Below are 11,525 nucleotides of genomic sequence, written 5' to 3'. Positions count from 1 at the left end.
TTAAAACTACAATAAGATACCACTACAATCCCACTAGAATGACTAAAATGAAAGCTAGAAAAAGACAAGTGTTGTCAAGGATGTGGAATAACTAGGACTCCCATACACTGCTGGTGGGAATAGATATTAAGACAGTCAACTTTGAACATATTCATACCCTATGACCTAGTGATGCCACTCCTAGGTATATACCCAAGAAAAATATAAGCAAATGATCACCAAAATCATGTTTTAGTATTTCATAGACATGCTATTTGAGATAGCTAAAAAGTAAGCCTTACTGAAATGCCCATCAACAGTAGGATGATTCAAAAATGTGTGGTATATTAACATAGTGCAATACTAGACAATAATGAGAAAGAACAACTTATTAAAGACAACCTTAAGAATGAATATCAGAAATATAATACTGAACGAAACAAGTCTGAACAGAAAAAGTACATACTGTATGAATCCATTTATATACTGTAAAAAAGCAGAGGAAATGAATCTGTGTTGCTGGAAGAGTGGTTACTCTTGGAGGACTACCAACTGGAAAGAGGCATCAGTGAGGGCTCTAAGGGCAGGCTCAGGGGGCTGCTAATGTTCTATTTCTTGATCTGGGTACTAGTTTCATGGGTGTGTTCACTTCGTGAAAATTCAGCAAGCAGTACACTTTGATACTCGCACTTTTCTATATCTGTGTTATACTTCGATGAAAAAATTTTAAATGGAAAAATAAGTAATCCTGGAGAAGAGAAAGAGATTTAAATGCAACAAGATTGGCTATGAGTTGATAATTATTAAATTTGGATGATGGGTACATGAGGGTTAATTTTATTATTCCTATTATTGTTATATATGTTTGAAATTTTCTGATATATAAGATAAAAATAAGAGTTGAAGAAAAGACAGGAAAAAAATAAAGATTTAGGCATGTTATTTATAAATACAGAGATGTACAACTATCAGAATAGTGCCCCTGGGGCGGAGGAGAGAGGTGAGGCATAGAACCATTGTTTTTGTTATAAACATTTTAAGAATATTTGATTTCATAAACTATGTGCCTACATTACTTTGATAAATTAAATATAAAATTTAAATGTCAAAAAATACAAATAGTAGGAAGGAAAGGAGATGAAGAAATTCCTATGATTTTAATCTCAAGTGATAATAAAATCATGTTTTGGGTTTATATTACTTGAGGAAATTGGAATAAAAGAACAGAAATTAGAATTCAGAGGCCTGAGATGCTATAATTTCATATAAAATTGAATTTAACATTTATGAGCTGAAAAAAGGGAAAGAAAATCAATAAAGAAGCAGTAACTCCCTGCTAACAAATACGTCAGAAACAGGAATTTTGAGACTGAGAAAATTTACATATACTTAATATTGTACAAATATATTTTAACAATGTAGCAAGTCAATTCTAATATTTCAAGCTTATTTGACCACAGCATTATTTGGTCATAATGAACATCCCACTGAATTCTATTCCAAGGAGAACACTTGGGGGAAATCTGAGCTGAAGATGGTGTCGATAAGCAAAGTAGGCACTTTGCATTTTATGGAGTTTCCCTAAGGTAGCAGTCTCCTAGAACCCAAGTGATAATTCAAATCCCTCCTCTCTACCAAGTAGGATTCTTGGGCCCTGTGGCAAACCTGATAGTTGGCTAGTCAACACACATGCACTTGCCCACTTCTGTTTTAAAGGTAGAAAAGGGAAATACTTTCTATCCTAGGACTGTTGCAGCTTGTGGTGGTCATGCGACTCGGTTTTCACCAAAGATACAAAAGCAAAAGTCTACTGGGAAAGTTTTTGCATTCCTGATGAAAGGGACAGATATTTTAGCCTCCTTTTTTCTGTCTTGATGGAATAAAAATCCCCCCTCCACAAAGGGACAGATATTTTAGCCTCCTTTTTTCTGTCTTGATGGAATAAAAATCCCCACCTCCACATACTGCCCCCTTCAACTGAGCAAAGTACAGCTTGTGCTGGTACTGCTTGTGTGATTTTGCCTTTATAGCACTTTTAGTCGGGTTTCCGGAGGGGCTGAAAATAAATATGTGTGTTCAACCCAAAGTGCTTAATTAGAGTCCTACATATTGTCTACAAATGCAAACATTTTATTTTATTTTATTTGAGGAAGATTAGCCCTGAGCCAACCTCTGCTGCCAATCCTCCTCTTTTTGCTGAGGAAGACTGGCCCTGAGCTAACATCCGTGCCCATCTTCCTCTACTTTATATGTGGGAGCCTACCGCAGCATGGCGTGCCAAGTGGTGCCATGCCCACACCCAGGATCTGAACCAGCAAACCCCGGGCCACCGAAGCAGAAGGTACACACTTAACCACTGTGCCACTGGGCCGGCCATGCAAACGTTTTAAGTAAGCAAATTAAAACATGCTTGAGAGTGATAGAACCAAATTCGGGGTCATGGTTATCATGAGGGGAGAGAGGAAGGGCACAGGCATTGGTGAGAGGTTTAAGGAAGCTTCTAAATCAATTATGTCTATAATGTTTTATAATCTGGAAACGAAAGAAAGTAAAGCAAAATATTAAATTTGATGGAGCCTTGAGTTTGGTATATGAGTGTTACTTATGTTAGACTGTATAATTTTAAGTATATTAAAATATTTCAAAATTAAAAAGACTATATTTAGAGGCAATTGTTTATAAACGCATAAACAGGAAATGAGAATAAAGGCCCTGAAACTGCATCCAGTTAGGGCAAGAAGGTGAAATATTAGGAAGAGGATAGGCAAAATATGAAAGAAGAATCCAGACCACAGTGTAGATGCTCCATTTGCTTAACTAAGGGCTGGAAGGTGTTATCAGTATCCACTGTGTAATATATGAATGCATTCACACACATGCATACATATACATGCATGAATATATTTGTGACTAGATTAGGCATAGAGTGTATATTGCTCATTAAATATTGTGTTAAATCCTTCTAAAATACATTCCTTTCTTGTTTTTACAAAAGTCTAATATTTTATAATTTCTGAGATTTTGTTAAATATAGATAACTAACCTGGGTAAACCCTACATCAACATTCTGGAACTCAGAGAGGTCCAGAACAAGTAAGCAGCCTCCTTAAAAAAATGTAGTCTTATTGAGGTTCATTTCTTTCTACCTGACGTTGTTACAGAAGCACCAGATAGTATGTGTCAGTGATCTATATTTAAAGCCAGTATTTAAATCTATACACTTTAAAATGTTTGACTAAATTTAGCATAGGACTACACATTAACGACAACATCAAAAGAGCAAATCACTCTTTCATTCGGAAACTTCCTCAAGAAGCTGTTTTACTCAGTTATAGCTAAAACTATTCTAAAACTGAACTCAATGGTACGCAGTTTATGTACAGTACTATATCTAGAATAGATGCTCTCCTCAATAGCAAGTGATCTGAACGATCTGATAGCACAATTCATTCAATAATTATCCATTCAGCCACAGAAATACGTATCTAGGAATTGAATCACCTCAATTATCCAGTTTGGGGATTCATAATGAAATACTGAATAGGTTTTTATCTAAATACGTTGACTATTTTCCTCTCGTAAATGCGTCTCTAAATTATATAATTTGTCTAGATAGTGAACATGATTTAGTAGAAGAGGCATAATATTTGGAATCAGGACTAGTTTGCAGCCCTATCTATGCCATTCATGAGATGTGTGATTTGGGTAAATTATTTGACCTCTTCGAGCCCCAATCTCTTCATCCATAAAATGGGGACATATGACTACACTTTATGTAATTAGTTTAAGTAATCTACGTAGAATGTAATCAGTGCCTGTTACTTCCATTCTTGCTTTGCTTTCAGAAAAATCCATCTCGAAGTTCACTGTAATTGATTAAGAAAGATACCGAGAATCCATGGACCATTAGCATTCAACCCAGCAAGGAACACCACATCTTTTATTTTAGTTGTTTAAGCAATTGATTTATTTTTTCAAATTGCTCAAACAAAAACAATGTATTTATTATAGCAGGGCTCTAAATCTGCTCGCAAGTCTTCCAGGCAAATTCGGCTGATGAACCATTTTATTTGTGCCTTCCCGCTGACATGAGCCTGATAAAACCAGAAGGGAAGCAGATATGAGAGAATGAAAGGTTTGGTTTACAGATGGATGGGAAGAGGGGGTTATGCAAATGTAATCACAAACATTTTAAACTTGCCCCAAATCTAAATGACCCTGTGTATATACTTTCTGTTTTAACTACTTTTACATATTTTTAGGTAAGTTGTGTGGTTCCAAATCCACATCTACCCAAAACATTGACCAAAAAACATATTCATTACTATATTTGATGGTTAGGGCCTTTAAGGAAGATACCCTTGAATAATGTACTGTCTTGTCCCACAAGCTACTAGGAGGGGAAAAAAAACATCTTGTAGTAAGGGGGGTGGAGAAAAAGAGAAGATACAGTTATGTCATCATTTGCCTTTGATTCTTCTGTTTGATAAAAATAAATCATTTTCTCTTGACTGAATGAATACAGTGATGACCCAGGAGATTTTCATGGCCTTCTTGGAGAATCCAAATCAGTTTTCCTCCACAGGTTGGGTGGGTGTACTTCTCCTGGGGATTTGATCAGAATCTCCACTGTGGCCTTTCCATATGACAAAAACTGCAGCTATCATTATTTTCGTGCTCCAGCTCCCCCCTGAGAATCACTGAGTGTCAGGGAAAACACAGCTGCTGGGGGGGAGTTGTGTAAAGCAGAAGAAAAGTTGAGGTTCACTGAGAATCATTTCAGCTGAGTGTGATATGGGGCAAATCAATATGTGACAAGTATACTGGCAGCAATCTACAGGAATAATTTATTTTTCTTGAAAATGTTCTATGAATTGAACAGTAAAGATTATGTACCTCCTTGGAGTCGGAAATATGTACTACTGATCAGGCAAGCTCTTCCCAGAAAAGATCACCTGTGCTTTCTAGCCTCAGTGAAAATCTCAGCTGGAAATAGTGATATTTGGAATAGACAACCTAGAATGGTGATTCCCCAGAACCAATCTGCTGGGCTGACTGGATGACAGTCACCTGGGGAGCCTGTTAAAAATACATATTCCTAGACCCTGACCCATAGATTTTGATTCTGTAGGTCTATGAGAAGGCCCAGGAACATGTATTTTAAAAAGCTTTCCAGGTAGACTAGTTAAACAACTTATGGTGCATCTATACAGTAATATACATTGCATATGCGAAAGGAAAGAGGAATTTCTTTAGGTATGGATATGTGCCAATAGTCAAGACATTTTATTAAGTGAAAAAAGCATGAGTGTGTATCATTTGCTACCAGTGCTGTTAAAAAGAAGGATGAACATATATATTTGCTTACAAGAGTGTGAAATATCTCTGGAAGGTTGCACAAAAACTGATAATACTGGTTTTGCCTCTGTAGAGAAGAACTGAGTGGTTGGCAGATAGGAGTGGGAGAGAGACTATTTTCCACAGCATAACCTTTTGTACCTTTTGAAATTTGAGCCAAGTAAGAATATTATGTATTCAGAAATGACTGAAAAATATTATTTCTATAATACTCATGACAAAATGTGGCTTATAAATAACTCTCCAGGTAACTCTGATGTTTGGCCAGAATTTTAACTACTGGCCAAGAAATACAAAATATGCAACATATTAATGTAACAATATGTAGTATGTAACATATCCGTGTCTCTAAGAGATTGAGGATGTCTCTTTCTATGAAGACGGAGCAGAAAACTAGATACGGAAGTTGCATTAATGTGAATGATACATTCCTGGAAACCTCACTTAATTCTAATCCGTATAGTTCAAGACTAAGTTTCAATGGATGATGGGTCTGTTTGCCAACTAATTTGCCACCTCCAAAGGAAAATAGCAAAAACACAGTTTATAATTTTCAGACAGCGAGCTCTGAATTATGTAATTCTTGATTATTTTTTATAATTGGAAAGAATATGAATTATTTCAAAGTATATACATAGAGACTTTATTAATGTTTTATACCACATCACTTCAGATTAGTTCAAAATCACATTAAATGCAGACACACTGCGCTTGAACTCCATTGGATTAACCTCCTCGGAAAAAATCTTCACAGAAAAGATATTTTGATGTGACTCATTTGGTTTTTATTTAGAGTTGATCAAGGAGCACTCACTTGAAGAACACGTCTGCATTTCCTGTGAAACTGTTAAAGGCATTACGACCACTGGGCTCCTTGATGCCACTTTATAAATCATAATTTCCCCGTTTAAATTTTTGTGCCAAGAAATATTTTTAAGAACTGTAGGCTTCCTTTTATCAGATGAGAATTGCTACCAAGAACCTGGGGTTGAATTTGATGTTCAACCATAGTATACAGCAAATTTCCTGACAAATTTTAAGATGATCTAGACTTGGGAGAGGAGAAAAGAAAAACAAGTATTACCTGTTTATAAAATTTACATAGCATAAATTTTTAAAAGCAAGCAAAACAATCTTGTACTAGATAACAATGTTTACAATTTCTGATTTTAATTAAAATTTGGCTCCCTACCTAAGGTAAAACAATTGAGTGAATCCTAGCGAGGCTCCTTTGTTTGAGAGGATCTTATGGATAAACAAGCCAATGAGAAAAGTTCCCACCTTTGTAGCAGCGATTCTTGAGTGGCTTCACTAATGAACGCACATCTTAAATGTCTGGACAGGAATTGTGAGGGAAATGCTCTAAGAGTTGAGTGTCAGTCTTGAAGAAAACCTATGCTTGACTCACTCTTACCATATGGATGACACCTTGGGAACCAACCAAATTCTTTTGACTTTTCCTAGTCTTTCCTTTGGTTAGGACCCTGAACAGAGCCATCTAAGAAAAATGACTAATCTGTATCTGGCAGAATATTCAGACCATAAGAGAAACCTGCTTGGACTAGGGTGGAAAAACATTGTGGCTTATAATAACTACCAAAGGAAAAATGGTGCAGCTGCTTTAGACAATAGTCTGGAAGTTCCTTGAAAGGAACATAAAGTGAACATATGACCCAGCAATTCCAACTCCTAGGTGTTAGTTACCTATTCGTCAGGTCACCTGGTAACTTCAATTAGTCCAGTGGATGGATCAGGGAAGAGAGATGAATTGTTTCCCGTTCTTAAATGAAGGATCATCTGGAATAGACAGCAATTATATTGGACTGTGTGTTTATTGTCTCCACTTCCTTCTGTTTTACATGTATGTCTCTATTTTTGTAAGTATATTAGACACAACTTTTTAACTAAAATATTTAACATGATTTTAAAAATAATAACATATCTAGTATTGATTATTAAAAATATAGAAAAACATCATGAGCCTAGTACCCAAAGATAGCCACTGTTAATATTTTACTACTTTATGCTTCTTCTTAGGATGTATTTACATATATTTATATTCATATACCTTATAAAAGTGAGCAAACATTTCAGTTGTCCTAACTTAATTTTTCCAATTTCATGAAATAATCTACTACAATATCATTCTCATGACTAGAAGATATTATCTCACATGGACATGCCATATGCTTTTTGAACTAGCTGTCCCTGAGAAACAGATTCTCTGAAAGAGATTTGTGTTGTGCACAATAATTTTATTGGCGAGTGCCCTTGGGATCAACCCTTATATGGGCAATTAAAGGAAGTGGGGTTGGGTCAGGGAGGGGTGGAACTACAATGAGGTTCCAATAAATACCCTGGGGAGCTCTGAAGCTGTGATGGCCCTTCAGAGTTGTCCCTCCTTGAGGTAAAGGAGCTGAGTTTTTGAACCCCCTTATTATCTAGTAATTGAATGGAGACTGTGCCTTGGGAGTAGGTGTGACCTTGGGCAAGGCAGCGCCTTTCAGCTGAGGGCAATGCACAGAGAGAAATTCAACTGAGAGCCATTAGCTGTCAATGCTAACAGCAACTGAGGTAATGAATGCCTCAATCTTGAAGGGGGGATCTGGATGACATAAAATCGTGTTTGCTAAATTCTATCTCCTGTGGCAGTTGAATTCACTTATATATTTCATTAAGTTCTCATTGTAGCCTTCCTCTACTATTTATTCTAGATTCCACTCACTTTTGACTAACATCTCTGCTGATCCAGGTGGTTTACATGGTCGGGCAACCCAGACCCTCATCATCCCTTATGGGTCTGAGCCCCCGGTCACCATGACCTTCTCAAGCTGTGGCTGTTGCACTTATCCAGTCATTGTCAAAACTGGGCAGTGTAGCATACCAAGAGACTCCCCCGTGGATTGGATGGGTACCAAACACGTTCCTCCCTGCCCTCATTGTAACGCAGTAGCCCTACTTCTGCCTGATGATCAGAATCAAGCACCCGTGCCAGGATGGTGACTTCTTTCTTTGTGTACTACTTTCTTTGCTTTCTTCTTGTCATGAGGACCCGAAAGTGACAGTAGTAGTTTTAATTTAAAGTTTAATGGTACTCTTGTGTCTTTTGATGGAACATTTACTCCTCCAGGGAGAAATCTAGACCTGCATTGTCTAGAGTTGTAGAGATGAGAAGTACAAATTCTACAAGTTGGTCACTTTGAGGGATGGTAAGCAGGAATGTTCCTACTTCCTTCTCTTGGGTCCTAGACCCATAAATTCTACCTATTGGGGACATAGCATCATACAACGTCCGCTGATTTAGGGTGTAACTAGGTCCTAGAGCATAAACCGCCTATCCTTGTAGAGTCTCATATCCAAGCTGGTGTCTCAGTTACACTTCCAAATGGCTATTTTGTTGTCAAGTGGGTCTCGGTCTGATGCAATATTGTGAAAAATCCCATGTCAGTGGATCAAACACTCTGTAAGCCCTTGAATAGTGGTGCTGGCTGAGGTCCTGTGGATGGCAAAGGCAAACCCATACTTGCAATATGTGTTGATTCCAGCCAAGATGAATTGCTGCCCCTTACAGGGTGGATGGAGTTCAGAGTGGTCAATTTGTCACCAAGTAGCTGGTTGGTGTCCTTGAAGATTATGCCATATCAGGACTTAGCACTGGTCCCTCTCACTGGGAAGTGGGATATTTGGCAGTGGAAGTAGCTAGATTAGCCTTGGTGAGTGGGAGCCACGCTTTTGGGCCCCTGCATAGCCTCCATCCCTGCCATTGTAACTTCTCTGTTTATGTGACCATTATGCCAGCACTAGGGTGGCTGATGAGAGAGACTAGCCAATAGCAACTGGCCCTGTCATTCTATGTTTTTGGTTGCCTATGTCCTCTTCTGTGAAGAATGATGGAGAGAAGGATGCTGTTTAGAGGGCATTAACATGTAATACAAAGATCTGCACATTTGGGCTCATGTCCATAGGCCCACGCACATACATCTTCCCCAGATGGCCTTGTCACCAATCTTCTAATTTTCCTTTTTCCAGGTCCCTGAACAATCAGCTAAATCATTTTCCTCTGCTCATGAATTGGTATATATTCTTACTTTGGTCTGCCATTCTTTCCACGAAAGGTAGATGAGCAGCTGCAATGCCCAAAGCTCTGCCCATTGTGAGCATTTCCCTTCGGTTTTCTTTACGAGATACCCTTGAGTGAGGCTGTAGTGCAACAGCAGTCCATTTTTAGCTTACACTTCATATCAGGATGACCCATCTGTGAACCATCTGTTGGACTTTTTCCTTCTCCGTGAGCTAATCATCAGGGACCCCTCATGTGGTCATAGGTTTGTTCTGAGGGTGAAGTGCCAGTGCAGCTAATTGTGCTCTCCATCCTGCTTATGCTTGATTCTGGATTTACCACTTCCATCTTATGATGGATTGCTGCTGAGTCCATCTGACCTTATGACTTGACAATTCCCCGAGAAGGACTTGGCTGAGAGCCATCAGATGCAGATACTCCAGCAGCTGGAGGAATGAAGGCCTCAGCTCATTCCTGAAAAAGGAACTTCAACTCTCTGATGCTGAGAATGTTAAGTGTTTCTTTGCTTGCTTTTTATTTTGGTATTTTAAACAATGCAACTTTGAAAGTTATTGTTGTAAGTAGATAGTTTATAAAAACTAGAAAAATATAAACCAAAAATGAAGCGGTAAGAAGATGATGAGAAATAAAATCAGGAGACTTGGGTTCTAGTCCTTGCTTTGCTGTTATCTTTGAATTTTATATTTGACTAATCATTTCACTTTTCAGAGCCTTAATTGCCTTATCTACATTAGGAGACAGTTGAATGAGATCAAATTTTTCCAATCTAGAGTTTGCTGAGAAAGTAATAAAAATTCAAGAGCTATTTCCAGTATTTTATAAAGTCTAATGAAAATAATTTATCTATCCTTGATAAGGTTGCAGAGGGATCAGGTGGGGGACACTGCGCTGACAATTTAGGCAAGCAAGAGAGCAATATCAGATAAATACTGTAGAATAAAAGAATCTTAGAACATCATTGCCTGATAGGTATTTCCAAGGTCATCTTGTCCAGCTCACAAACAGATGCACTCATCCCCTCATTATAATTGTAAACTTTCTTTGAGCTCCTCCAATATCGTGAGTAGGCCCGTTCGATTTCAGAGGGCTCTAATAATTATGCTGTCTAGAGGCATTTTCTTCTGTCAGTAGTTGCTTTCTTTCTTTTCTCACCTCATATTCTCTCATCAATTTAATCTAATTGAGCTTCACTACCCACCATTCCCCTGGAACTACCAGCTCCAATGGTCTCAACTTTGTTCTTATCTTATCTCACTTCTCAGCAGCATTTGACATAACTGACCACTCCCTTGTTCTTGAAATGATTCTTTTCTTGGCCTCCTGGTTAGCATCTCTCCTGCCTTCCCTCCTAACTCACGGGTTGATTCTTCTCAGTCTTGTATTCTGGCTCCTCCTCTTCCTCTATCCAATCTCTCAATGTTGGAGTACCCATTGGCTCAGTAACTTGGCCCTGTTCTCTTAAGTGGTCTCACTCATTCTCATGACTTCAGATAGTCTAGGCTTTCAAATCAATGTCTTGCCTTCATCACCTCTCCTCTGAGACTTAGATCCAAATATCCAACTTCATACCTGACAGCTATTCTTGGATAGCGAATAGGCTTCTAAAACTTAATTTATTCCTAAGAGAACTTTCTGTTTTTCTCTCCAAACCCATTCCTTCTCCAAGCTTGCAGATATCAAAAAATGGCATCACTTCTAATAGGTTTCTCAGACCCAAAACTTAGAATACATCTGTAATTTCATTCTTTCTCTCTCCTATCTACCCCCAACTTCAATCACCTCTGACTTCAAAAGTTATCCCAAATCTAACTATTTCTCTCTCTGTCCATTACCACTATCTCCCTCTAAGTCATTTCCATTTGTTGCCTGGATTATAGCTATAAACTTCAGTTGGTCTCTTTGCTTGCACTCTTGCTTTCTGTAATCTATTCTCCATGTAATAGCAAGAGTGATTTATTTAAAATATAATGAGATCATGTCACTCTGCTTAAAATCCACCCAACCCCTGGTTTCTGGTGGTAGCTAAAATCTAAATTTCTTACCTTCTCCTACAATGCCATAAATGAACTGGACCCTGAATCTCTGAACTTCCCATAAACATTATCTA

General features: G+C 37.9%; 1 long non-coding RNA gene across 8 annotated transcripts in view; it reads right to left on the bottom strand.

Moving 5' to 3' along the window:
* Nucleotides 1–3,917: 3,917 nt before the first annotated feature.
* LOC102148149 (uncharacterized) overlaps nucleotides 3,918–11,525 on the bottom strand; it is a 55,418-nt gene continuing 47,810 nt past the window's right edge. For 4 of the 8 annotated variants that reach the window (XR_002803224.2, XR_011431191.1, XR_011431193.1 and 1 more), the window contains 3 exons: nucleotides 7,042–7,134; nucleotides 6,152–6,388; nucleotides 3,918–4,073 (listed from right to left, as the gene is read on the bottom strand). This is a non-coding gene — a long non-coding RNA (uncharacterized lncRNA). The remainder of the gene's footprint in view (nucleotides 4,074–6,151; nucleotides 6,389–7,041; nucleotides 7,135–11,525) is intronic. The other 4 variants (XR_011431194.1, XR_011431189.1, XR_011431198.1 and 1 more) reach the window with 1 other exon arrangement.

This window comes from Equus caballus, chromosome 23 (genome assembly GCF_041296265.1).
Source record: "Equus caballus isolate H_3958 breed thoroughbred chromosome 23, TB-T2T, whole genome shotgun sequence".
In the NCBI taxonomy this organism is placed as follows: Eukaryota; Metazoa; Chordata; class Mammalia; order Perissodactyla; family Equidae; genus Equus; species Equus caballus.
Note: the sequence above shows the minus strand (reverse complement) of the source record. Positions and strands in the feature narration are given on the sequence as shown.